General features: G+C 51.3%; 1 protein-coding gene across 8 annotated transcripts in view; it reads right to left on the reverse strand.

The window, feature by feature from the left end:
* Positions 1 to 22,698, reverse strand: part of CHD6 (chromodomain helicase DNA binding protein 6) — a 92,330-nt gene extending 69,632 nt beyond the window's left edge. For all 8 annotated transcript variants that reach the window (XM_053993359.1, XM_053993354.1, XM_053993357.1 and 5 more), the window contains exon 1: positions 21,946 to 22,698. The gene's annotated coding sequence lies outside the window, so the exon portion shown is untranslated. The remainder of the gene's footprint in view (positions 1 to 21,945) is intronic.
* Positions 22,699 to 25,197: the final 2,499 nt, after the last annotated feature.

The following is a 25,197-nucleotide window of genomic DNA, read 5'->3' on the forward strand; positions in this document are numbered from 1 at the left end:
CCTCTCTCCAGAAGCCTGATGTCTGGGGTGCCCATGGATTTTGCAGTGTTTCAACCACACCATCTCACAGCTCAGGAGGATATTTAAAGGGCACTGATGGAAACACTCAAAATGAAAATACCCCAGTGATGGTCTAACAAGCACTGTTAACTGAAATTCTGTAGGTGGCTGTTCCACAGGAATAATCCTACCCACCAATGCTGCATGCTATCAGCAATGCCGGAATCCAAATCTGAAGCTTGGATGCAAAACCGGGAAGGAGCAGCCAGTGTGTGCTAACATCCTTCAACAGCCCTGCTGACAAAAGGCACAGCTGCCTGGCATCCCCATGGAGCAAACAAGAAGGAAGGGGAAAAGAGAGTCTATGTTGCTCAATCCCTGTCTAACTGACTCTGAAACAGCAGTTTTCTGACTTAAAAAAAAATCAAATTCAGAAATACGCACATAAAATTTTAAGGAACCCCAGCTCAACCCTGTTCTGCAAAATCTGGCAAGCCTGGGGAACAGGTCCTCCATGTGCACAGGACAGCTGTGGGAGTGGGGCTGTAACAGCACTGCGAGGGCACAGAACACCTGGCCTGGGAGAAACCTCCCCTGGCAGCCCTTTGCTGGGCTTCAGCTGTGAAATTAAGATTAGGGTTGAAGGAAAGCCAAAATTCATAGCTTGAGAGGGGCCAGAAAGGACCCACTAGAAGAAAGTAGGGGCTGCTAAAGACCTGAGTTTGCAGACACCTTCCTGAAGAATGACCTTGGCAATAAGATTAGGGTTGGGATAATGCTAAGACAAATAAAGTCCAGAGCTGGAGCTGGAGTGAGGTGGCAAAAGTACATGGCAGCTTCCAAGAATGCTGGGCTGGGAGAAAACACTGGTCCAGGCAATTGGCAGAAAACCTCTCTACAGCTTCTCAGGAAAATCAGGGCTATGGCTAAGAAAAAGAAAACCCAAAAGTGCAGAGGCGGCAGAGCTCACCTGAGCAAAGAAGGACTTGCATAAGGCCTCACCTGGGAAAAAGCCTTCATTTGGAAAAAGGCTGGGAAGATTAGCTAAGGCTCTGCTGGAAAATCAGCATAAGGGTCCAGAGTCTAGCACTCATGTGAGGCTAGAAAGGGATGGCAAAATGTAAAGAGGCTAGCCTGGGAAATGGTTTAGAAGGTTCCCTACAGTTCAGCTGTAAGACAGCTCAGGTCGGGGTTTGGACTGAAAGGAAAGGTTACACGGCACCTGGGGAGAGGGGCTGTCAAGAGACCCATGTGGATCACCTTTTGCCAGGAAATGGCTGTGGACCCTTCCTTATATCCCTTCCTCACAGTCCACAGGCAAACACAGGGTTAGGCTCAGAAGCAGAATGTCTACTGTTACTGCTGGAGCAAAGCTGGAAAGGGGCTGCCAAAGACAAGTGAGAGCAGCCCAGAGTCCCAGGATGAGTGAAAGCTTTGGTGTGAGCCATGGGTTAGGGGTCTTCCCTGCAGTTCTTCACAAAAAATAAGAGGCCTGAGTGAAAGCCAAAGCTTACAGCTGAGCCAGGGCTTCAAAAGCCAAGCAGAAGCTGGCAGGACAGCTGGGCTGGGTCAGTTTTCATCCAGGCAATGGTTGTGGGGCCTTTTCAATTGCTCTGTGGAAATATGAGAGCCAGTGCCAGGATGAGGGTTAGGGCTGTGAGAGGGACAAAGCCTAAAGCTGCACTTGGACTGTGGTGGGAAAAGGGCTGCCGAAACCAAGTGTGGGCTGCCAAGATCCACGCGCTAGAAGAACTCTATCCGGATTTCCAGCTCTAAGGCTCAGATGAAAAGCAAGAACTACAGCTGAGGCTGACAAAAAGTGAAAGCTTAGGGTTGCATTTGGAACAGCGTTAGAAATGGTACGCCAAAGATTATTTTAGTTTGTCAGAAGCCCTTGTCTGGGAATCACCTTTTGTACAGCAGTTCTCGTCAAAAGGTTCAGGTACAAAATTAGGTTCAGAGTAACACTGATGGACAGAAGAAGCCTTGACATACAACTGAAACAGAGATGGCAATAGGCTGCCAAAGCAAAGTGGGGGTCTGCAAAAAGACTGGGCTTAGAGAAACCTTGGGTCTGAAAAATTGCTCAGCAGCCTTCCCTAGAGCTTCCTCAGAAAGAGCTGGGTTTGAGAGAAAGCCTGGAGCGGCAGGCAGAGCCAGGAAGGGGCTACCAGAAGGAAATGGTAGGAGACCCACGCTAGAAAAAGTCTCAGGTCTGCCTACATGGCTTCAGGGCCATGTCTACCCATTCCCAAGAAAAGGAAGGCTAGACACAAGACTGAAGGATGTGAGTTGCCATTGCAGTACAGCTAGAAGGTGGCTGCCAAACACTTGGGATGGGACAAATTTTTATCTGTGCAATGTCTGCACAATGCCTGGGAGTCCATGTCTCAGGCTCAGGAGGAGAATGAGGATGAGGTTTCAGAGAAAGACATTTCTCTATTTAAGGCAACACAAAGCCTGTGGTGGTGTGTCTTGGTTTGAAAGACAGGTGTCTGTCAAGGAAGGGGGCAATTTCCCTTGGAATGGGGAATATGACCCCCTTCCCTCCAAATTATTATAACTTTGAAATTACGGGGCTTTCAGGCAAAGATATGAGAAGAGGAATAGCAGTTCCTTCCTAGCGTGTGTGTGTCCAGCAAGGCAAACAAACACCAAGCCCGGCAGCAGCAGCGACCAGAGGCACAGACCCAGCGGCAGCCTTCTCCCGGCCGCAGGCACCTTCCCCTGCGGCGCAGTTCCGGGCACTGCCAGCGGGGGCGCCGCTGGCTCCCGGCCGGGCAGGGCAGGGCAGGGCAATGATTCCCCCGCGGCTGCAGGGGGCGCTGTGGCGCGAGCTTGGCCGCCTCTCTGCACACGGCAAGGGCGGGCGGGCTGGCGGAAGGGATGGAGAAGGGGCTTCCTTTGGAACCCTCAGGGACAGCCGGTCCCGCTGCACCTCCGGCTGGTGAAATGCACTGCAGCAGGAACCTCGGAAGCGGCAAGCTGGAACAGCAGAGGCGAGCAAACCCATGAAGGTGTCAAATCGGAGGGTAGTACTAAGCCCCAAGCGGTGGAAGCAGCGGGGGCTCTCGGCAGGCTCGGCGTGTCAGGCTGAAGTGTAGCAAAAAAGCCCAGAGCAGCAGCAGAAAGCAGTGGGGCTGGGCAGAGGCAGGCGGGCTCCCACGGGCAGCTGCTGCACGGAGCCACAGACGCTGCCTCCGGGAACGGGGAGGGGCCGGGGTCCCGTTCCCAGCGAGGTCGGGTGTTGGAAAGGTCCCAGTTCGGCAGCTGCTCTCACGAGCAGAAGTTCGCTCCCCTCCCTGTAAGCAGAAAGCAGCGCAGGACAGAACTCCGCGGTGACAGCAAATTCTCCCAACAGCAGCAGCCTGTCCGTCTCACCTCTGATCCCAAGGGCGAGAGTGAGCGAGGAGCTGAGCCCAGCCCCGCACCGGTATCTCTGCCCTTCCCAACAGAAAGCCCTATAGCCAGCTGCACCCCTCCCCTCCCCCCATCTTGACCACTTCTTTTGTCTCTCGTAAGTATTCTCGTTATCATCTCTTAGGCAACAAATGGGAGAAAATTCCCTAAGAGAAAAACAAAACAAAACAAAACAAAGAAACAAACAAAAAAAAAAAAAAAAAAAAATCCTAACCTCTAGCATGGTGTCAGGCTCCTGCCCTTCTTCATTCAGGTGCAAAGGGAATAGAGTAGAGCAACAAACAGAACTTTTAAAAGTCAAATGTTTGTTTTCAGAGGCTGATGGTGTGCTGAGGCTGGCTGAATTTTTACAAGGACGGGTAAAAGATCAAAAATCTGTAAGCTCTTTCTCAAAAACAACACCATTTTTATTGAAACCTTAAAAAGAGCCTGCCTGAGGCACTGCACCGATTTGCACTGCAAAACAGTGAGAGCTAGACAAGGATTATTCCAGCTGCACAGAGGAGCTTCATCACAAAGAGCACCAACACCACCTAAGATTGAATTACATTAAAACATATCTTGCAGAAAGGAAAGGAAGTGTAAATTAGACTGGCCCACAAATTCAACCGTCTCCACAGCCAGCAAGGTGAAAACATAGCATGTGCTAACAAGCAAAGAGGACTGTGCCCACAGGTTGTGTATTCCAAGAGCAGGAAAGTGGATGCATCTGCACCATTCAAGCTGCTCTCAGTTTACATCCTACTTGCCTTTTAGGAGACTCTACTGGTGGGCTCTCACGTCTCCAACTCCATCTGGCTTTTGCAGTGCATCCCAAAAAAAGGCTACATATCGTCAATGTAATTCCACTGATCACCAAAATACCTGACAAAAAGGTGTTCCTCCTTGTAATATAACACAGGTGAGGGTCAGTCAAACAGGACCAATTCTCAGGGTCCCAACAAGATGACTGCTTTGGGGGAAATGATGTAGGGGGATGGAGCTTGGATTCAGTGGTTGGGCCCCTTATAACAAGAAAGACCTTCAGGGAACAAATCCAGAGAAGGGCAGCAGAGCTGGAGAAGGATCTGGAGCAGAGTCTGATGAGGAGTGGCTGAGGAAGCTGGGGGAGAGATTGAGCCTGGAGAAATGGAGGCTCAGGGAGAACCTCACTCTCCACAGCTCCCTGACATGAGCGTGGATTGTGGTGGACTCCTCTACCAAGTAGTAGGATATGAACAAATGGCTCCAAATTGCACCGGGGAAGTTTAGGTTACAGATTAAGGAAAATTTCTTCACCAAAAGGGTTGTCAAGCACTAGCACAGGCTGCCCAGGGCAGTGCTGGAGTCACCATCCCTGGAGGGATTTAAAAGATATGTGGCTTTAGCACCTGGGACATGGTTGAGTGGTGGCATTGGCAATGTTATGTTTACAGTTGGGCTCGATGATTCTAAGGGCCTTTTCCAAACTACTTTGATTCTATGGTTCACAGGAAACTGTCAAACAGCCCCCAAAACCTGTAAGGCACATGGCACAGCCAGGGGCTAACCCATCTTTCTCCTGGGGACACATCCAGACTTGCCTCAGCCCTTCCCTCTCTCCAAAACCTACACATGCTCCCAAGATCCCCACACAACCACTACCAAGGACTGGACCCACACATGACTTCAGACACACAGAGTTCAATGTCCGAGCGCAATCTCTGGCATTCTCCCATTGCAGACTTCCACCAACATCCCTTCAAGCATTCTTTGTCTCAAGATGTCCTAACAGCCCCTCAGTCACAGACACATCAAGGCACTTCAGAAAGGAAGTTTTATTCACAGCTTTTATCCGAAGAGCAACTTTCATTTCCTGAAGGGAAATCTCATCTGCAGCACGGTGACGAAGGTGGGGGTCAGCAGCTCTGAATGCAGTCCTAATTTTGGTTTGCCTTTACTTCCAGGGTCTGTATTATCTTCAAGCCCTGTCCTCCCTTCTCTGACAGTTCAGGTGCCCCAGGTCCCCCAACCCACAGCACAGGTGTACATGTCCACATGCCTTGGCTGCAGCTCAGAAGCTCCCCCAGGCCAGCTCAGCCCCAGAGGTGCCCTGGGGCAACATGAGCACAGCCCTGTCTGTCCCCCCAGGTCATGTCCATAGGCTTGTCACCAACAGGCAAAAGGGCCACAAACCCAAACAGAGGCCTCAGCATCTGCAGAAACTAATGGCATTTACCTGAGAACACACCTTATTCAGAACAGCAGCAATTTTTTTTTACTTTATTAGAGCACATTCCTGCAGCACAGTGTCATGTTCAGTTGCCTGCAAAAGGCAGGTGACAGCCTTCTTCAAAGGGGAAAAAGCACTGATTTTATCTGTGGAAATAGGGTGCAGTTAAAACAAAAATCAACACCCTTAGTAATCCCCTTCAGAAGGACAAATAAAAAGGGGCATGTGGCTTTCTCCAGGACCTGGGACTCAAAACAGGACCTGGGACTCAAAAAGAAGCAAAGCTCACAAGCCACCTCTGGAAGTACAAGGGGTACTCACAGGCCTGTGTGGGCATGTCCATCTATGTGCCAAAAACACTGGTGATAACCCATTTGGAAAACTTGCATTCTTTCTTTGCCCTTGCTAAATAGGAATTTTGCATTCAAGCCACTCCAAAGCTGCTGCAGCAAAGAGCAGAACCAGGAAACAGCCTTGGACACTCATCTTGTAAGCAGACACACACCACTACACAGAATCCCAGAATGGTTGGATTTCAAAGGGATCTCTTGAGATCATCTTGTCCAAGTTCCCTGATAAAGCAGGTTTCACAGGATTGTGTCCAGGGAGGTCGTATCTCCAGAGACTCAACTCAATGCACTTAAATTCTGATTTTCAGCCCATACCTGTGGCAGACATTCAATGACACATCCAAGCCATGCAGCACCCTGCACATACACACACCACATCTCAATGAAGTGATAAAAATCCAGCAAAGGGATCACATTTGCTTCTCAGCAGGTATCCTGAATCCTCAGGTCCCAGGCCAGAAGTGAGAGACTGATCCCCTGAAGCACAACAAGCTGGGTCCAGTGGAATGACAGTCTGCCTTGCACCTCTGCTGAAGTGACAAGGTCCTGCAGCAGAAAATTCTACTGGAAAGTAAGGGCACACTGCAAGCCAGGACCACATAATGACACTACAGACATGCAACACTCCACAAACACAAATTGGGGTCCACACTTCAGCTGTCCACCCTGAACTAAAAGTGCATTTAGTGGAAGGTGTCCCTGCCTATGGCAGAGGGGTTGGAACTAGATAGCCTAAGATTACTTCCAACCTATTCTATTCTTTGATTTAGACATCAGCAGCTTTTCCAGCTCCTTTTCCTATGTGACAGAATGGAAGAACCCCTTGGTGGCTCATCAGTGACATTCAAGAGGAACAGGAACCCCACACTTCAGGTGGAGATCCCTGTGCTTATTACAAACCAGAGAAGTGCTCTAATACAGTACACCTAGCTCCACACATCCTCACTCATCCCCCAAACTACCTAGCACTAGCCCACTGCAGATACACACTTTCCAGAAGGACCTTGTCTTTCAGCTCCCTGCAGCCAGAGGGTTCTCCTTCCCAGGTGCAGGAGGAGCACCTGGCACAAACAAAGCAGGCTCAGGGAGGGGAGGTGCCAAGGACAAGGTCTCACTGCAAGTGGCTCCTTTGAGATAGATGCATCAAAAAGTGTCCAACCACCATCTATCAGCAGACTTCTGGGGACACTTCCTTCAAGGTGAGGGATGCAAGTTTCACTCACCTCCTCAACATCATGTAGCCCTTCTCCCTCCTTCCCCCTATAGTTCTGATGACAATAAGGATCCCTTGAAAATACAGATCTCAAACAGGCACCAAACTTTCTATGCAGCCCTGATGGACAAGCAGGAAGATAAAGAATTGCATAGCCATGCTATGAAATTACTGATTTTCAGATAAGCAGACAAGCAGGTCTGCTCTGTTTATGTACCTCAAGAAGTGCTCCATCTCCCCAGTGGCTAGGCACAGCTTGAAGGAAAAGAGTCAGGGGTGCCAGGTCCAAACCTGCTGCCCAGGCCTGCAGGCCAGTAGCAAGACAGGCTCATGAATGGCAGCTAGCCCAGGGGAAGTTGGGTGGCTCAGCACTGCCTTGCTGCTCTGATATCTGAGGATGTACTAACCTCCCCTGACAAACACTGGCAGAGGTCACAGTACAGACTGATGAGAAGTCTTAGAAATAAGAACTGCAGGCAGCTCCCTCAGACACAGCAGAAGGGTCCTGCTCAGCCCTGCCAGATATAAGGCAGCAACAAAGGGCACCAGGCAATGGGGCAACTGAGAGCATTCAGAAGCCTGTCTTCCAAGTAAAGAGCCCTGGTCTGTCTTTTGCTTCACACATCAATCCCTGTGCCAGTGTCAGCAGCTGTCCTTGTGTGTTCACATCACTCTGGAGTGGTGGGGACACCCCAGTGCCTCCCATAAGCTGCAGAGTAGCTCTGTCGGGGAAGAGATGCTACTCCAGCCCTGGCTGCCCTAGAGTTGTTCTGCTCTCCACCACCTGCTCTCATTGTGGGAACAGCCCATGGCTCAAACACAGAGCAGTATCTCATACCTGATAACCCTACAGCCTTGAGGAAAGGAAGTAGCCAGTAGCCATTCCCTACCATACAGGGATGACATGAGCTGTGTCATTTCTCTATCAGGGTCAGGCATCACATTGGGCCTTGGTAGAGCTGAGACACCAGTACTGCTGGCAGGAACTCTCAAGAGTGCTGACTTGAGGTCAGAGGCAGAGGACCAGCTTCAGTATCTCATGGTGTACCCCATGCCACAACCTGGAGAGCCTCACACCAGCTTACTGCTCAAAGCATGTCATGCCAAATGAGATCAGAGTGCTGGGTGCATGGGACCGGCCCTAACAAGCAAATGAGAAGCACTCCCAAAGTAGCCAGGAAGGGTGCCTGCATCTGCCTGAACTCAGCTAAGGGACATAAGGACTGGCCATTGCTTTCCAAGAGGTTTGCTGTGTTCCCCTGCTACTCCTAGCCAATCACTAAGAGCTATGGAGTAGCAGATGACAGATCAGAACTGACAGGAACTGGCAGGCTTTCCCAGGCAAGCTGGAACAGAAGGCCCCAGGCCCTGGCAGCACCTCCCCATCAGAGGAACCTCCTCAATAGCTATGCAGTTGGTAAGGCAGACAGAAAGCCCAAGGACAACCAAGCAGGGCCTGAGCACCAGCCACCCTCCTCACCTGATGCATCCACATTGCAGGTGAGCAGCAGTAAAGGACTCACAGGTCTGGCTGGGACAGACCAAGAGCAGAACCTGGAATCTGTACTGTTCTTCTTCTGCTTGTCTTGACCAACAGTGTTCTCTGAGACCAAACAGCAAAGAGACACATCTGCAGTCCTCTGGTGCTGTTTGAGCCTTGCTACCTTATCAGTCCCTGTTCCTAAGCAGGGTTGCACAGGCACATTCTCAGCCAGCAGAGCTGCGGGAGCTTGAAACTTGAGTGTCTGCTGCAATCCAGAGGGACACAGGGAACTACATTCCCGAGGGCTACATGGAAAAGAGGCTCTGCAGAAACATCTCCCTGCCAGCAGATTTAGAGAGGTGCTCCCATCACTCGGGGAGTTCCAGGCAGGGGAGACATCCACTGACAATACAACTGCCTGCAAAACACTAGAGGCAGGGCTAGGGGAGGGGCGCAAGAGTGACACTTCTCTCCCTGGCTCCTCCCCAACAGCTCTCTGCAAGTTGTATTAGGGAGGGCTACATGGTCCAGCAAAGCCTCCTCCAGGAGGCAAAACAGGAACCCAGCTTGGCTGCTCCTCCACAGCACACTCCATCACCCGAAAGCATCTCTGCAGGATATTCTCTGAAGGAGGTACCCAGTCCCCATCAGCAGCTACCTGTCTGCAGGCTGTCACGCAAGCAGCCTGGCAGAGCACAGCTCTCTCCCTACAGCCTGCTGCAGCAGGATTTGTTTATGTGTCTGCAGCTGCTCTGTGCCTTCGCCATGGGAATCCAGGCTGAAGCTCCATCCGTGCCGAGCAAGAAGCAGCCTCACTGCACAGCCTCTGCGCAGCCTGGCAGGCACAGGGCTGCGGGGGGCACAAGCCCCTGGAAACAGGCCCGCTGGAGCGGCAAGCCGCATTCCCAGCCTCCGCAGTGCCTCCCCCACATCCTGCCTCCAGCCTTCCACTGGGGGTAGAGAATGCCAATCTCGGGTTGTAATTTTTCCAAGTTAAAAATAACCCAGTAGTTTAGCAAAAGAGAAGCAGCAGCGATGCAGGGGGCTGTGGAGTCTGCAAGCTCACTGCGAGGCAGCACGGTATACATTCTCCTTCCAAAACAGAGGCTGTGGAGAAGCAGCTTCCCAGCTCTGCTCATACAGCTACAGAAAACAAGACTCTCTCAGCAACCCATCAGGAGAGGCTTCACCAAGCGGTCTTCATTTCAGAGCTGCCATAACACTCCATGGCACCATGGGGGAAGAGGGCACAGGCCCCACACTCCTGGGCAGGACACACAGCAGGATGAAGGAAAAAAGGGGGAAAAGGAGAGAACATAGAGGTCCAAATAACCCAAAGTAAGGGAGCAAACACGCATCAGGCAGGTACACATTTCCAGGACAGGCAGAGCATCACACCAACAGCCAGCCCCAAGGGACATAGCCCTGCTGCAAGAATTTTTCTGTTCTCAAAATATTCTAATTTTTAAAAAGGAAGGTGGGGGGCAATGAACTGCCTTCTCTGTGGGGCCAGGGGAGACCAGAGATCTGCTGATAAGGACACCAAAAGCACATGGCAAACCTGCAGTACCTTCCCAAGACACCCAACTCTGCCACAGGCGAACAGGCAACAAGACTTTGACAGGCAGGCAATAAATCACCACAACCTCCTTGCCACTTGCTCCCTTGGAAAAAGAATATGGAGATGCTGCACAGTATTCCCCTCCAAAAAGCCTGTTCAACACCAACACTCTGCTCCCAAGCTCTCAGCCCTACAGCAACAGCCACATCAGAGACCCTGGGGAGACACCTGGGCTCGTGCCATTGCCTGTCCACAGAGGATGCTCTGTTGGCACCCAACAAGCAAGAGTGCACACGCAGGCTGGATACAGCCCCCGGTAATGCAGCTTCAGTCAGCTGTATTTCGTGACTCCCATGACAAGCTCACATGGCAGAACCAGCAACAGCTCCTTTTTGGAGGGTTTTCAAATGCAGCTTCTAACCCAAGACCATAACCACAATGACCTTCAGCAGCTACATAGTGCCATGGGGCTGAGCACCGAGGGCCCACTCAAGAGTCCAGCGAACACAGCAGTGAGTAGGGACAAACAGCACAAGGGAAGAGAAAGCAGCAGAACAGCTAAAATCCCTTCAGTTTTTTCAATGAAGGTACGTCATTAACACAAAGCCATGCCTGGCCATTCGACATGCACACAAAGAGGAGCACTCCAGCTTGCTGCTAGAGAGAGGGAAACCACATTTGAGCTCGCCGTAAAATGTATTTCCTTCATCACCTTAATGAATAGCCCAAAATGAGGGGACACACTACCCCCAAGTGGCACAGGCCTTGCAAAGTGGCTGTAGGCAGAGTGGGGATACACCCAGTGTCAGCTGTACCCCCTTCCCCTTCATGAGGATGCACCCAGCATCAGCTGTGTGCTCTTTCCCACGTCATCATCCTGCTACCCTGGTATGCAGGAGTGAGACGGGTTTCTCAAACCTACAATGTCTGTTGCCTTCTGATCTGCTGGCCAAGAGTCCGACTCCAAACAGTTTGCCTGTAAGCCTCAGGCAGCGTATTTTAATCCTCAACATCAGCAAGGCAAAAAAAACCAGAGGAAAACCAAACCAAATCACTACAATGCAGTACCTACACAGTCAAGAGAGGAAGGAGACAGGCCAAGCTTGCCCAGACTCGTAGCCGGCACCCAGCAGGCTGGACTCCCACAGGGACAGGAACTTGACCACCCTCAGTGCCAAGAGGCACGATTTCATGGGCATCTGGTGTACAAGAACATGTTCAGCACTCCTGCACACACAGGGGTCCACAGTGGCTCCCTGCAGAGCAGTATCCAACCAGCACGACTCATGTGCCTTGTAAAGAGCATCCCCAGCTCAAGCTCCGGACACATCAGCAAAGCCCACTGCACGTCACTGATGTAGCACTCTCCAGACCTCTGCTACCTATTAAACACAAACATGCTCCAGTGTGGCATTCAATCCAGGTCGCCATACAGCTCAAATTAACTGCCCTGTCTGCCAAATCTTAACAAGCCATTCCTCCATCACCAGTGCCAAATTTTCCTTCCAGTTTATTCACCAGCCCCAGCTGCCGACCAACAAGCCAACAAGAAAGGACATGAGTGGAGTGTCCAGGGAACAGACAGTGACAGTGGCCATGAAGCCTTCCCACTTCTTCCATCACACTCCCAGCACCTAATTTCCTACTTTAAAATAAGAAAAATGCAATATCTGTATCCACATGCTACAGGAGTCCTGAGCTCCAGAAGCCAGTAAAGCCTATGGCCAAGTGTCACTTCCACAGCATCCTGCAGAACTCTCCCACCTCTCTGACACCCTGCTGCAGGCCAGAGGCAGCCAGCTCACAACCCTTCTCCTGGCCTGTAGGAGTCAGAAGCTCATTGCTCACAGCAGCTCAATGCAGTGGCATAACCAGCTTGCTGGCAACCAGAAAGATGCCTGGTGGATATGGAGATGGACAGTCCACCCAATCTGCTCCTTCACAAGGCAGAGAGCCTTGCATGCCATGGTAGGTGTCTTCAGCTGCCAAGGAGGCTGTGGAAAGCCTCTGGTCAGAGTGACAACACAACCCTAGCTACATTTTAGATGGAAATAGGCAAAGAAGCTCTAAGGACACACTCTCAGTGCTGGAAGCAGACTCTCTTCCCTGAAGTGCCTGGCTGTTACCCCTGGGTAGAGAGAGAATTGTAGGCTTAGCTCCTGCTGGCTTCCTGGACCAGCAGTCATGAGGAGCCAGATTTCCCAGTAGTGTAAGAAAAAAGTCTCTGATGAATTACTGGGCTCAAGGGAGAACAGGGGTTACTTGCATCAGGGCAAAACATCCAGCTGCTCTCCAGCTACCAGGAGGGATATAGAGGTTTCAGCAAAAACCAGTGACCTGTGCACTGTGCACATTTTCCTGCTGCCTTTTACATCTCACACACAAGTGCTCAAAGCTTCACTTAGCTGTCCAAGTCCATCTCCAAGGTCACTGTCCCTACAAAGAAGCCACCAGGCACATAATTTAACCTTTATTAGTAAGAAAGGTGTACAAAAGCCAGCCCAACCAGTAGGCCTTGACAGCTAGCCAATTCAAAGAACATTTTATAAGGTTTGAGAGCTTTACACCAAACACATACTATCCCAAAGCAGATGGCCAAAAAATTGCATTCTTGAAAGTATAGATCTTCTCCTCTTGCTGTTGTTAACATCCTGCACAGCAAACTCCAGCTGTCAGAAAACAGCTTTACCACACTGCAAACAGCTCCTCAGAGGCAATGATAACCCTTTGTGCCTCTATTTTCTAATGTAGAATAGAGACCAAAAAATCAACATTGAGATAGGGCTACTGAGAAGGTGAAACAAACACAATGCACCTCAAGACTTGGCTGTAGACACATATGAAGGACACATCTGACACCCTGAGCAGATTTTGTGCTAAGAAGGCACAGCAACACTGGCCACAGCTCCACATAGTGATGGAGACCCCACTGCAGAGTCCAATCATGCTGAAAATCATTTCTTCAGGAATTTCTGTCAGTCTGCTCCAATTGAAGCTCCCTGCCACAGACCTCCACAGTGGATAACTCTTACCCCTGCCAGTCATTCACCTGATATCCCCACATCCCTGTTTGCTCCTGTTATCTGCTGACTAAGGTATTCCCCATTGTTCTCCTGCTATAACCACAGTAGAGAAAAAAGGTGAAAGAAAAAGTTGGTGCCCTCCTGCTTCATCTAATGAGTAGCCCACAGAATGTGCCCAAGGAAACACATCCAAGGAACTGAATGAAACATGGCCAAGTCACCGGCAGCTGGGCCACAGGAACAGAGTTAGCATTTTAAACATTTCCAGGCACTCACAACAAGATGGACATCTCTGCTTTGCCAAATGCCTTGTCTGTGCACAGGTGGCAGAGTGGCAAGGGGTGTGCAGTGCCTGAAGGGAGCTCAGGGCCAGCTTTGCTTTGCCTACCATGGCCACATCTCAGACCACAGCTTATGAGCACAGGCCTTGAAGGCTGATCCCAAGGTACATCTTAGTGTGTGAAAAGTGAACAGCTCTTCTTTGGGCCAAGCAGCACTGCATCCTGGTCCTAGGGATGTCAAAAAACAGGTAATAAAGGAAGCTCAGCTTGGTCTGTGCTCTCACACACAGTGAAGGCTGGGGGGCATAGAAGGGATCTCCAGGAGCAGAAGGACATTTTGCTACACTGCTCACTCTCCAAGCACAGGACAGCTCCAACACCAGCTTACAGAGGCCTCTTGACTGATGCTGCCCTGTTGGAGAAGAGATCCTGCACCAACACAGGCTGTACCTGTCCTGCTAGCGTTGCAAACCCAGGCCACCCGCTCCAGGGCAGGCCAGAAAGGCTGGCTGGCAGACCCCTGCCTGCAGCAAGGCCAGGTACTGGGGGAGCTAAGCTGTTCCTCAGCACCCAGAAAGATAACATCCTAAATAGTCATGGTTTGAGAGTTTTTGTATGCTGTAGGAAGGTCCCACAGCTCATGGCATCTGTTCTGCCTGTACATCCTAACAAAATCTAGCAAAACTTATTCCAAAATAGCAACTGCTGTTGTCCAGGCCTGAGAAGGTACTTTGAGAGAACAGTCTCCAGAGTTCAGAGGCCATCTGTAATGAGACGTTAATCTCAATCATCTCTGTTTCCTTGCATTTGTCTTTTACACCATCCCAAGAAAGACTAAAGTATGGGAGGCTGAGAGCAGTGCCAAAGAGAAATTCTTCTATTTCTCTTGTGCAAATGCTTGGGGTTCAGTGATGCCAGCTCCTCAGCTATAGACAATGCTTTAATACACTTGGCTAGCCTTCTTAAAATGTAAGCACACAAAGGCCTGCCCAGACACACTGCAAGTAAAATGCTACCAAAAGCACATATGGAGAGGTAGCCCCTTCTTGCCTCAGCTCATAAAGCCCTTTAGTCAGAGACCAGCTCACGGAAGAGAGCATCAGCCTTGCCAGGCTGGAGAGTCACAGCTGCATGAGTGGGGAATGCACGGGCAGGAAGGGTTCCTGCCAGAGGATGCCAAGCCACTGTCACTAACACTGGCTGCAAAGTCCCACCTTTGCAGAGTCCCTATTTCCAAACAGAATTGGAAACCCAGGGCACACCAAGCTTCTTCCAATAGCACATAGGCAGAGCTGCTGTGGATCTCTCCTGGACTCAAGCTGCATTCATTCAGGGCACAGATACAGAAGATGCCCTGGACACTCCTGGCCAACCAGCACCATCGTCATGGGGTCCAGCCAGCCAGTGGGCAAGCACATGGCATCAGCTGCATCAAGCCACCAAGAAACTCTTGTCCCTGTTTGCCTGGCAGGTCTGTAGACATCAGTCTCCTCTGACATGTAGGAACATGGAAGACAGGTAAGCAAACCCTGAACAGAGCAGAACACAGTTCCCACAGACCCATGTCCTAGCCCAGTCTTACTGCATGTACCTGTCCAAAGTCCAAACCAAGATGGTTTCCATATCTTCTCTCCCTCTGTACTTGGATAAGTCACTCATATTCTGAACCCTTTCTTCAGCCAGCATCTCTGGAGGAACAATCATGCAACAAGGTCCAGAAACCCATTTCTGCTCTGTGTCTGTCTCCCTCATCCAGCTAAGGGGGACAGAAAGAGCAGGAAATAGAGCTGGATCCAGGAACGGGTTTAAGAATATTGTCCTCAAGCCCTAATGCCATGCTCCACTTAGCAGAGCAGCCAATGGAGAGTCTGTGTAGAAACTGGAGAGCAGTATCTGCAGATAACCACATTTCCACACAGCATGCCCTGTCAGATGTGGGCACAGCTGTACCTATTCAAACACATAGGTCCTACAACCTGCAGTCACACTTCAATTCACCTGAATTGAAATTACAACTACCAAAGCCTCAAGGAGCCTCTGCCACAGTGACACACTCCTTCCTTTGCCTTTGGGATTCAGGACCCTGGTCCTCACACTCAAAGCACAGTCTGGGACTGGCCTAACTCCAAACCAGCAATTTTATTCTCTGATAGAAACTCTCATCCTCCAGAGGAAGGAGGTAGAGAAGTCACTGTGACTGGCCCACAAATCTGCAATCACAAACCTCAGCACCTTCACAGAAAGCACAAGCCTTGCTTCAGCAGCCTCCCCGCAACATCACTGCGCCACAAACAGAGCACAGTCTCTGCTGTCTGCGGTGGAGGAGAGAAACCTGCTTTTATGTATGCACCAAAGTGCATGCCGGGAAAGGCTCAGATACTCTGGTGAGGGGCACCCTGCAGGGACTGAGAAAGATCACCGAGAAACAGGGCTTTGCTTGCCCTAAAGCAACAAACAGAGAAGCATACAAATAGGAGTAATAGGCTGTGCATTCACACACCCCACTGCACTCCTTCCAAGGCTAAGCAAGCACAGTGTACAGCAAGGATGCACCAGGCATTTAATTTAGTCATCAAAAATGGCTCTTTTCGGATCCTCAATTAACAGACATCGGACACTTAAACTTCATTTTATCTAAAGTATATTCTAAGTTCAGTCAAAGCATATGAAAGACTGAGTGCTCTGTGCACTAAGACCTAGAGAACTCAGGGCAGTGGCTCACATAAAAATAGCAGCTTTCACAGCACATCTATAGCAAAGCATTAATGTTTATTCTTGTATCTAGGAGTAATTTTAATTCTGCCTCAATGCACATATGTAACAAGGCATTAATGTTTCTTAAACAACCAATATTTCACTTACCTATACACCAAAGAAGTGGAGCTCCCCTGCAACTTTGCAGCACCCTTGTTCCTGCATGTAGCTAATTGTTAGTGCTGGAATTCACCTTCCAAGGCAGCCATACAGTGTAAGCTGAGGTGCAAAATTAAACTATGTCCACAAAACGAATACCTATTTCCACTGCAGTAGAGAGGGAGTACAGCTCCCAGCAGTGGTTGCTCACAGGGATGGCCTGGTAGTTAAAGTTCCTCAATTAGCTAAGGTCCTGCTTCTGCCTTCAAAGAAATGCAAATTAAGTATCTCCTGGGGGAAGAGGTGAGGGTCTTACATCCCAGGGGGTTTTACCACTAAAGGCAATAAGTTCTTTCCTCACACAGGCCTGCTGACCAGCCGCAGGAACACAGCTTCCCCCAGCCTTCCTCACCAGGCTTTTGGCTGGGGTCCCCCACACATGCCCATTGCCCTTCCCATCTATTTTCCTGTGCCAGAGCTCCCAGACTGTAATTCAAACAAGTAATTTAGGACCACACGAGACAATTAATGAAACAACCTTGCCCATCCACTGCCTACCTGTCCTTCCCTTGCAACAGGCATGTTAACAGAACATGCAGCCAGCTCAGGGGCCTAGAGTAAAACTAGCCTGACCCCTGATACAGTCTCCTACTCTAATGCAAAGCAGGGTTCTATAGATCCCACACTTTTGTAGAAACACTTAGAAAATGCTCTGAAAATTGACACTGCCAAGCATAACTTTTCCCTGCTTTCAGCACAGTCACACCAAAAGGAAACAATGAATTACCTGCATTTCAACCCAGACTTCCTTTCACAACTGAGCCAAATGGCAGAGAGAACCAGACAAGTGCCCAAAAGCTTCAGCAGAAGAGATCTAAACTTAATCTTACCAGGAGAAACACAAACAAAAAAATTGCCAAACACCACAGTAAAACAAACCACCCCAAAACAACCAGCATAAAGTTTTGGAAAAGGTGAGCCCGCAGAAGGCATGCTGTACCTCAGAGGGGCAGACATTCATAATATCATGAAGCAGCATCCCTCAAGGGGAAACCAGGGCTGGAAAATATGATGGGCACCCCACAGCCAAGCCAACATCTCACCCTCACAGTAACACCTGCACTCCCTGAACCGTACTCAACACACCTCTGCACATTTCCAGCACCCACAATACAAAAAGCTAAGAGGGACTAGGACTTGGTTCCCATGCTTATAATTTTCTTTTTTGGACTGAAAGAGTGTTTTGCTCCTGTTAGAGCAAGATTTATACCTGCTACAGGCTGAGAATACCTTGGAGACAGCAGGCTGCAGTACTGAAACAGCATGTACCCCTTCACCTCAAGGCAGTATTTCCTCCACTTTGAGAGAATTTGAGACAGAGGAGAGAATTTCTCCTTTGAGAGAAGGTCCTCACACAAAGGATGTGTCAAAAGCTGCGGTGACCTCCACCTGGTGCTAACACAACCTAGCACTTCTCTAGGCACTGGGCCTAAGGGCAGCACAGAGCAGGAGCTCTATACTCAGGCACAAATTCTCCCAGCTTTTAGCTGACTTCCAAAACAGCCAGTTGTGCTCAGGCATTCCCTAGAGCACAGTCATAACCTTTCCCCAGATATCTGCCAGGGACTGGTCTTAAATATTAAAGCCCAGCCACAGGGTCTCAGGTATACTCTAATTCTTCGGCTGAACACATCCAACATAACAATGCTAAAAATTATTAGCCACATATTGGTGGATTGCTAGGCTGCATCCCAGATTTTCCCATATAAGGGAAAGTTGAAGGCATTGTCCTATCACACGGAAAACATATTACACCAGCCTGAGATATTATGAACAAAATCAGTGTCTCCTCGTGTCACAAGCTGACATGCAGAAAAACACATTTTTTCCCTTTTTGCTGCCAGATTGGTCAGCTTTCCCCAGCTCTGTTATTTCACCAGGGGCTGGTGCCCGATGATCACTGGAGGCTGAGACAGGCACTGCCCAGTGTGGCACTCACAGTAGGTGCCGCACAGGGCACGGCACTTCCTTAGAGGATTTTGGTCCCACCACCACCACGCTTGGCAACACGGGCACTGACACGTTTCCCACACTCAAGGGCAATTCTGTTTCCACAGATTTTTAGGGTGCTGAGAACCCACCACACAAACCCTACATGTCATTAACACTCTGCCACAGCAAACATTGCTGCCCCATTGCATACAGGCCCTTCGTCCTGACCATCTTCTCTCCTCTTGACAGCGCTTGTTGGCCTCCAACAACCACTCTGCCTCTGCTTTCACAGACCAGGGAGGACCACCAACACCAGAGGCTGACTCCACTGTCCCAAGCAGGAAAGTGGGGATGAGCAAGGAGAAATGCATTCACTGCTACTTGCAGGAGCAATGAAAAAAGCCCTCTCAAGTGTCCCAAGGCCCAGTGAGGCATCCAACCACTGAGCTTGACAATGTCTCTTTAAGACACCCTCAGAGCAGCCTCCCTATGCATGCCTGCTTTCCAGACCCAACACAGGAGTCTGCATTCCCGCACCAAGCACTACTCTCAGCACAAGGCTGATCAGCTCTTCCCCCTTAGTGAGGGTAAGCTTCTCCTGCACACTGATGAGGATATCAGCTCTTATCTGCACAAAGCCCAGACAGGGCAGGACACCACAGCAAAACAAAAAGGCCCGCTCTGGCAGCTTCTCAAAAAACAAGTATCAGAAAGTCACCCAGCTCACAAAAAACCAAGTTCACGTGCTTGTACAAAGCCCTCTTGAAATAACACTACAGTGAAACTCTTTTATATTATCCACCTGTAGAAGTTTATGAGTTTGGAGAAACTCTTGATAAAATATTAGACATCACTCAAGGAAGACTAGATCTTAAAAATTATTGTGATTGCACTTCTGGGGTGGAGAGAGGGGGCAGAGATTTACTTCCAGCTGAAGAAATGCAATAAAAAGCAGTCAGGAAAACTAGACACTCCTCTGAGAGCCTCATCCAGCAAGCCAGTAGAAATCAACAGACCCCAAAAAGACCCACAGCACTGACCCCTGGGTCTAACATTGGAACCACTAGGGCCAGCTGCTCAAAGACAAGCAGCACAGTCCTCTAAGGCCAGCATGCAGGAAAATGGAGGAAGAGGTAAACTCAGGCCACTAAAGAGGCATTTACTACTGAACTAGACAGCAGCACTCAGAACACAGTAACAAGGCCCCTGACACCACCTTCCATTAGAGATGTGCATTATTCACAGCTACAGCATGGATAAAAACTGCAAGAGCTGCCTTAGTGTCAGATCACACAGGGTACCCATATTGGCCTACAGCAAGGGGCTGCAACTGCCTCCTCAGGGACAGGGCAGCCTGTGTTTCTGCTGGGAAGAATGAGAATAAAGGAGCAGGCAGGAATAAACAGCCATGGCTGCAGGGTGGGCTTCAAACTTCATCAAAGTGTAAACAAACCAAGATCACTCATTCTCAAAGTCTTCTCCTTGACTTCAGCTTTTGTTTGAAGAATAAAAACGTGTACTTTTAACTCTGCTGCTCAAGGCACGCACATACATTTTGACAGGATCCAGCTCTCCTAGTTACTGTGTTTTTCAGCTTGAAGCACTTGAGGGGCAACATTCAGTGAGCTTCACCCCACTGCTGTCATGCTGCCCATCTCTGCAGTGAAGGCAGTCCAGCACGCCTGAAGGACCTGCAAGAGCAGGTAGCTGTATCAATTCAGAGACACGGGCTGAATTAGCATTCCCAAAAACAAATTTCTACTTTGTAGTGGAAAAGGAAGCAATTTTCAGGAAAGAAATCCAGGAGCAGACTTAAACCAAAACCAACCCAGCTCAAGGCCAAAGGCCTTGGGAGAGAAACAACCTATTTACTCCAAGAAGATTGCTGTTATTGCTTCATACTTCAACAGTTTGACCAATTTCTCTGTAAAGGAGCACAGCAGAGCTCTTGCATGAAGGAGGTAAACAAGAGACAAGGAGAGGAAAGACAGCACCTCTTCCTATACCATCCCCTGAATAGGGCCCAAAAGCAACAGCAACACTTCACAGCAGAGAAAACACTCTCTGAGAACTCAGTGTTTCTTCTCCTCCAGCAACACTCTAATCCAACCAACTACAAGAACTTAAACAAGTACTCTGCAAATGAAGGGGCCAGGGATAAACATCTAACAAGACAACAGCATCTTTCTGCTCCCCAGGAGCCCCTGCCAGGGAGGCCAGTGCCAGCTGAGGGGTGCTGGAGGCTTCTGCCCAGTCCCATCGGGCACTACACAAGCACATCTCCATCCGCCTCCCCTCATTCTCCAACACCAACAACATTTGCTGCATTTCCTGAGCAGGACATAAACAAGAAAAATGACTGGGCTTTTGGCTAGAAGCATCCCGATTCCCTGAAGAAACAAAGCAAGCATTTGTAATAGCAAAATTACCAAAATATTCTACCATATCAAAGGTCAGCAACAGACCAGGCAGAACCAGCTCGGCGTGTGCTGAGGCAGCCTGCCTGGACCCGCGGTCCCCGACTTCACTGCAAGTTCAGTGTACTTGTCAGCAAGCAAATTGATAAGCAGAGGGAGACCCACTCTCAGGCGGGTGCACGCCTGCAGCACCAACCCGAACTGACGATTTTGCTTCCTCCTCCGGTATTTGCGTGCGTGTCTCTCACAGCCTTCATCCTACAAACCTCATTGATCAAAGCTAAAATCCATCTCTATCACCAGTGAACGCCACCGGTGAGAACACGGGAACCCCACGGCGCGGCCACCGACACGCAGCGGGCGCGATGACTGCAGCGAGACGCGGCTCCACTGTGACTGCGATGCCTCTGTTGTGACATGGCTGCGATGTCACAACTGATCCGCGTCTGCTCCGCGCGTAGCGGGACGGAACCGCGCTGACAGGGACGAGCCCGTGATCCGGCGCGGTGGGAGAGGCCCTTCCACCGCATCCCCCCGCGCCCTGGCTCGGCGGGGCCAGGCAGCGGGCGGCCCGTACCCTGGGGCCTCCAACGCGCAAAGGGACCCGCTTCCCCCCGACCGCCAAGTTTAAAGACTTAATTATTGATATTCTTGAGCACTGCAGCCGAGATGCCACAGGAGAACTGCGCCCCGCGGGCGGGCTCCGGCACCCCGCACCCGGGGGGGGGGGGGGGGCGCTTCCCCCTCCCCGGCCGGGAGGAGCCTCGGCGCAGCACCGTGGGGAGCCCGCCCCGCCTCCGCCCCCGGCCCCGCACGCCCCGGGACCCGCCGCCGCTGCCGGGGGCGCCCGGCCCAACGCTGCCGGCCCAGAGCCGGCGAGGCCCGGTCGGGGGCGAAAGGCAAGGCCGGCGAGACGGACCGCGGCCCCCCCGCGCTGCCGCGGCCCGGGGGGCGGGGGAGGGCGGCGCGGAGGGACCCGGGGGCACCGCCGCCCCTCCCCGCGGCCGGAACCATGACAGGGCCGGCGGCCGCCCCGGCCCCCGCCCGCCCCGCGGCCCGGGCCGCCGCCGCCGCGTTCATTCATAGCACCGCCCTGGCGCAGCCCCACCGCCGCCCCGGCCCCGCCAGGCGAGCGAACCCAAAGTTCAGGGCAGAACTTACCCAAAATGGCTCCGCAGCCGCCCCAACACAAACAGCTTTTATTTGGTGAAGTTTAGCCCAGCACCCAGCAAGGACACCCTAACCTCGCTCGGGCCCGCCCCCGCAGCGCGCCCATTGGCTGCCCAGAGCCGCGCGCCGCAGCCCATTGGCGGGCCGGCCCGTCAGCCGCGCGGCGCTCGCGCCAAGCTTGGCTGCAGCGCGCCCGCCGCTCGCTCCATTGTGCTCCTGTTTGCACCGATGAGAGCGCGGCGCTGATTGGCCGCGCCACCGCCCCCACGCGCCGCCGCCCCGCCCTAGTGCTCCACGTCCGCGCCCGCCGAGCGGTGCCCGGATGTGAACGGGACCCGAGCCCCGCCCCGCGACCCGCCCGTGCCGCCGTGACCCGCTCCGCCCCGCCCGGCCCTGCTGTGCAGCTGCGTCTGCCCCGTGCCCGCTCCGCGCTCTCTGCAGGCGCTGCCGTCCAGGCCCGCCGAAATCCTCGAGGTGCGAAGCGCCCGCGGGCGGCCCAGTATGGAAGAATAGCGCGGGAGCGGCCTCGGAGGCCGCAGGCCCAGAAGGAGGGAATGCCGCTCCCCAGAGGGGTGCTCCAAGAGATGGGCTGGGAGCAGGCTCAGGGCTTGGGCTGGGTGACCCACCTCTCCGTGGAGAAACCTGGCATGGAGCAACTGGCGAGGTTTGGGTCCAGCACCAGTTAATGGTGAGCCAAGCCCGCTGAGGTGGGTTTTCTATAGGAATTCCTCACAACCAGACTTCCTTGGGATGCCTGCTCCTGGTCACACAGTGTTGAGGGCTTTGTGCAGTAGCCACAGTCCCTCCTCCACGTCAGCACCCTGCAGCTGGACCAGCAGCACTCTCGCTTTGGTGGCCCGCAGTGCCATGCTTGCTGTTCTGTCTGGGAAGGTGGGAAAGCTGGGGAAGAGGAGCAGGGCTGGCTCCATCCTCCCTGCTGATGCAGAGGTGCTGTGGCACCAAAAGAAACACTACTGAAGATAATTAGCTCTGCTGAGACTCAGACTGGTGAACTGAGTACAGGGGAGTCCATATGCAGCCATACTGCTTGCCTGGCCTCGGGAAGCGGCACAGCCCTGTGCTGAAGTCCTGGACTGTTCAACACCAGCTGGCACTGATGTCCTGTGCTGTCTGGCTAGCATGTTCTCTCTATGCTTCCCGGCTTTCCCCAGATGCTCTCCCCAGAGCTGTAGAGCTCTTCCACTGGTCATGGAGATCTGGGCAATACCACTGGGCAGTGCTGGTGTCTTCTGCATGCATCTGTCACTGCACACTTGTAGATTAAAGACAGCCAAAGGACATGGCTCCATCACAAAGTTACATTAACCCCATTCCTGGGCTCCTCCATGTCCCCCACACCAGTATACTGTGTTCTTCCCAGGGAAGCAGGTCTTCCTTCTCCACATCATTCCTCTTTATCGTTTCTTGCTTGCTTCAGCCCACATCTCCACCCTCCATCCTTTCTCCTCCCTCAGTCTGCCTCCTTGCCCATGGATGGTACTGGTGGACACTCCTGTGATCTCACATGTTAAAATTCTTTCTGCTTATAGAGGGCCAGCACATGTGAAATATTCCTCTCCAGTGCCTTCCCCTTTCCCTAGTCCTGCCTGCTCCTTCTCTAGCCACCAGTCTTGCCTATACCTGATGTGTTCATCCTGCACCAGGCAACCTTTGGCAAATCAACATCATCCTGTGCTGTATCGCTCTATCTCCAGAGCAGCACTTCAGCTCAGAGTGAAGAATGCCTGTTAATGTGGAATTAATTAGTGCTTTATGACCAGGGAACCAAAACCCCTTATTCGCTGATCAACCACTTTTTGCTCAGTTGGTCTTAAAAGGAGTGGCTCATTGTACAAGTAAAAGGGGCTGGCTGGAGGTTAGGAACCAATAAAGCAAGGCACAAACAAATTCTCCACCTTGTTGGTGTCCATCACTGATGTCTCTCTTGGCTTCTCAATTTTGTGGGTTCCAATACTGGACAAAAAAAAAAAAAAAAAAAAAAAAAAAAGTATGATTTTATAACAGAAACTCATCTGCCAGCTCAGTCTTAATCCAGGCCACATCTATTTATTATTTACAGAGTGAGATTGCTGTGTTTTGGACAAGGTGATTTAGAGAACTCTTCCAGAGTCAGTAATTCATTGTGCTTGCAACCCCCAAACAGGACTAAGGAGCCCCAGTCTGTGGCCTTTCCCACCTGATCCCCTCACAAAGCCAGCATGAGTTTTGTTTTTGAGTGACCTCAGCATCCTTTGATGCCAGCACTAGACCCTCCCTCAGCCTCTCTGGAGAACAAGATTAAATCCTGAGTTTCACTGTTTCCAAATCCCCCTGGGCTCAGGTTGTAACCCCTGAGAGTGCAGCTGAGCAGAGCTGGGTCAGGCATTACCTGGAACGCAGCATTGCTGCCAGCACCCATCATTGTAGACAGTCTTTGGGATAACTCTCTTCTGATTTGAGGAAATAAAAATAATAGTAGTAGTAGTAGTAGCAGTGGTAATAATCTGACATTTTATCATTTACAAATAGGAATTGTGGCAGTCTTCCCTGCGAAAACTCCTCTGGGCTCAGGATACTTCCATACCTCACTGCCCAGATGGAACCTACCTCCTTGCAGGGAGCTCAGCCAGCCCTGCACCAGCACACATCCTTACCTGCATCCTTACCTGCAATGTGCTGTGTGATGCTACTGCCCACCACATCACAAAGCATCCACGGTGGCCCTGACTTACAGGTGTCCCCCACGCTGAAAGAGAAACTCATTACCACTATGTACTTCCCTTGAAACCAGCGTTACCTGGAATCAGGAAAAGCAAAATGCAAACAGAGGTGGTTACTCACAGCCATCACCAGCCATCCCCAAGTGGGTGGTTGTGACCTGTATCATGTTCCCTGTTTCACTGGTGCAGTGACTCTGCTCTGGCAGTCCCTGCCTGCAGCTCTGTGAGGAGCAGCAAGAGATGAGCTGCCACCAGGGGCAGGGGACCTCAAACACCACATGCCACTCACAAATGTCACTGATTTTTTCAAGCTCAGCTTTTGCAGCAGAAGGTGCAGCCTCCCCCCAGAAGCTCTGGGTTGAGAGGCACCGCAGCTCTGTGCCGTGCCTGCAGACAGCACCAAAGGCACTGCATGTCCTGGCCAGGAGCCCCTGAGACTTCCAATCCCTGCTTAAGGTGCAGCGGCAGTATGGATTGCCTGGGCAAACCTCGGGGCTGCAGCACTTTGGCCAGGCGGGTGCAT

The sequence above is a fragment of the Vidua macroura genome, chromosome 17, assembly GCF_024509145.1.
Source record: "Vidua macroura isolate BioBank_ID:100142 chromosome 17, ASM2450914v1, whole genome shotgun sequence".
NCBI lineage: Eukaryota > Metazoa > Chordata > Aves > Passeriformes > Viduidae > Vidua > Vidua macroura.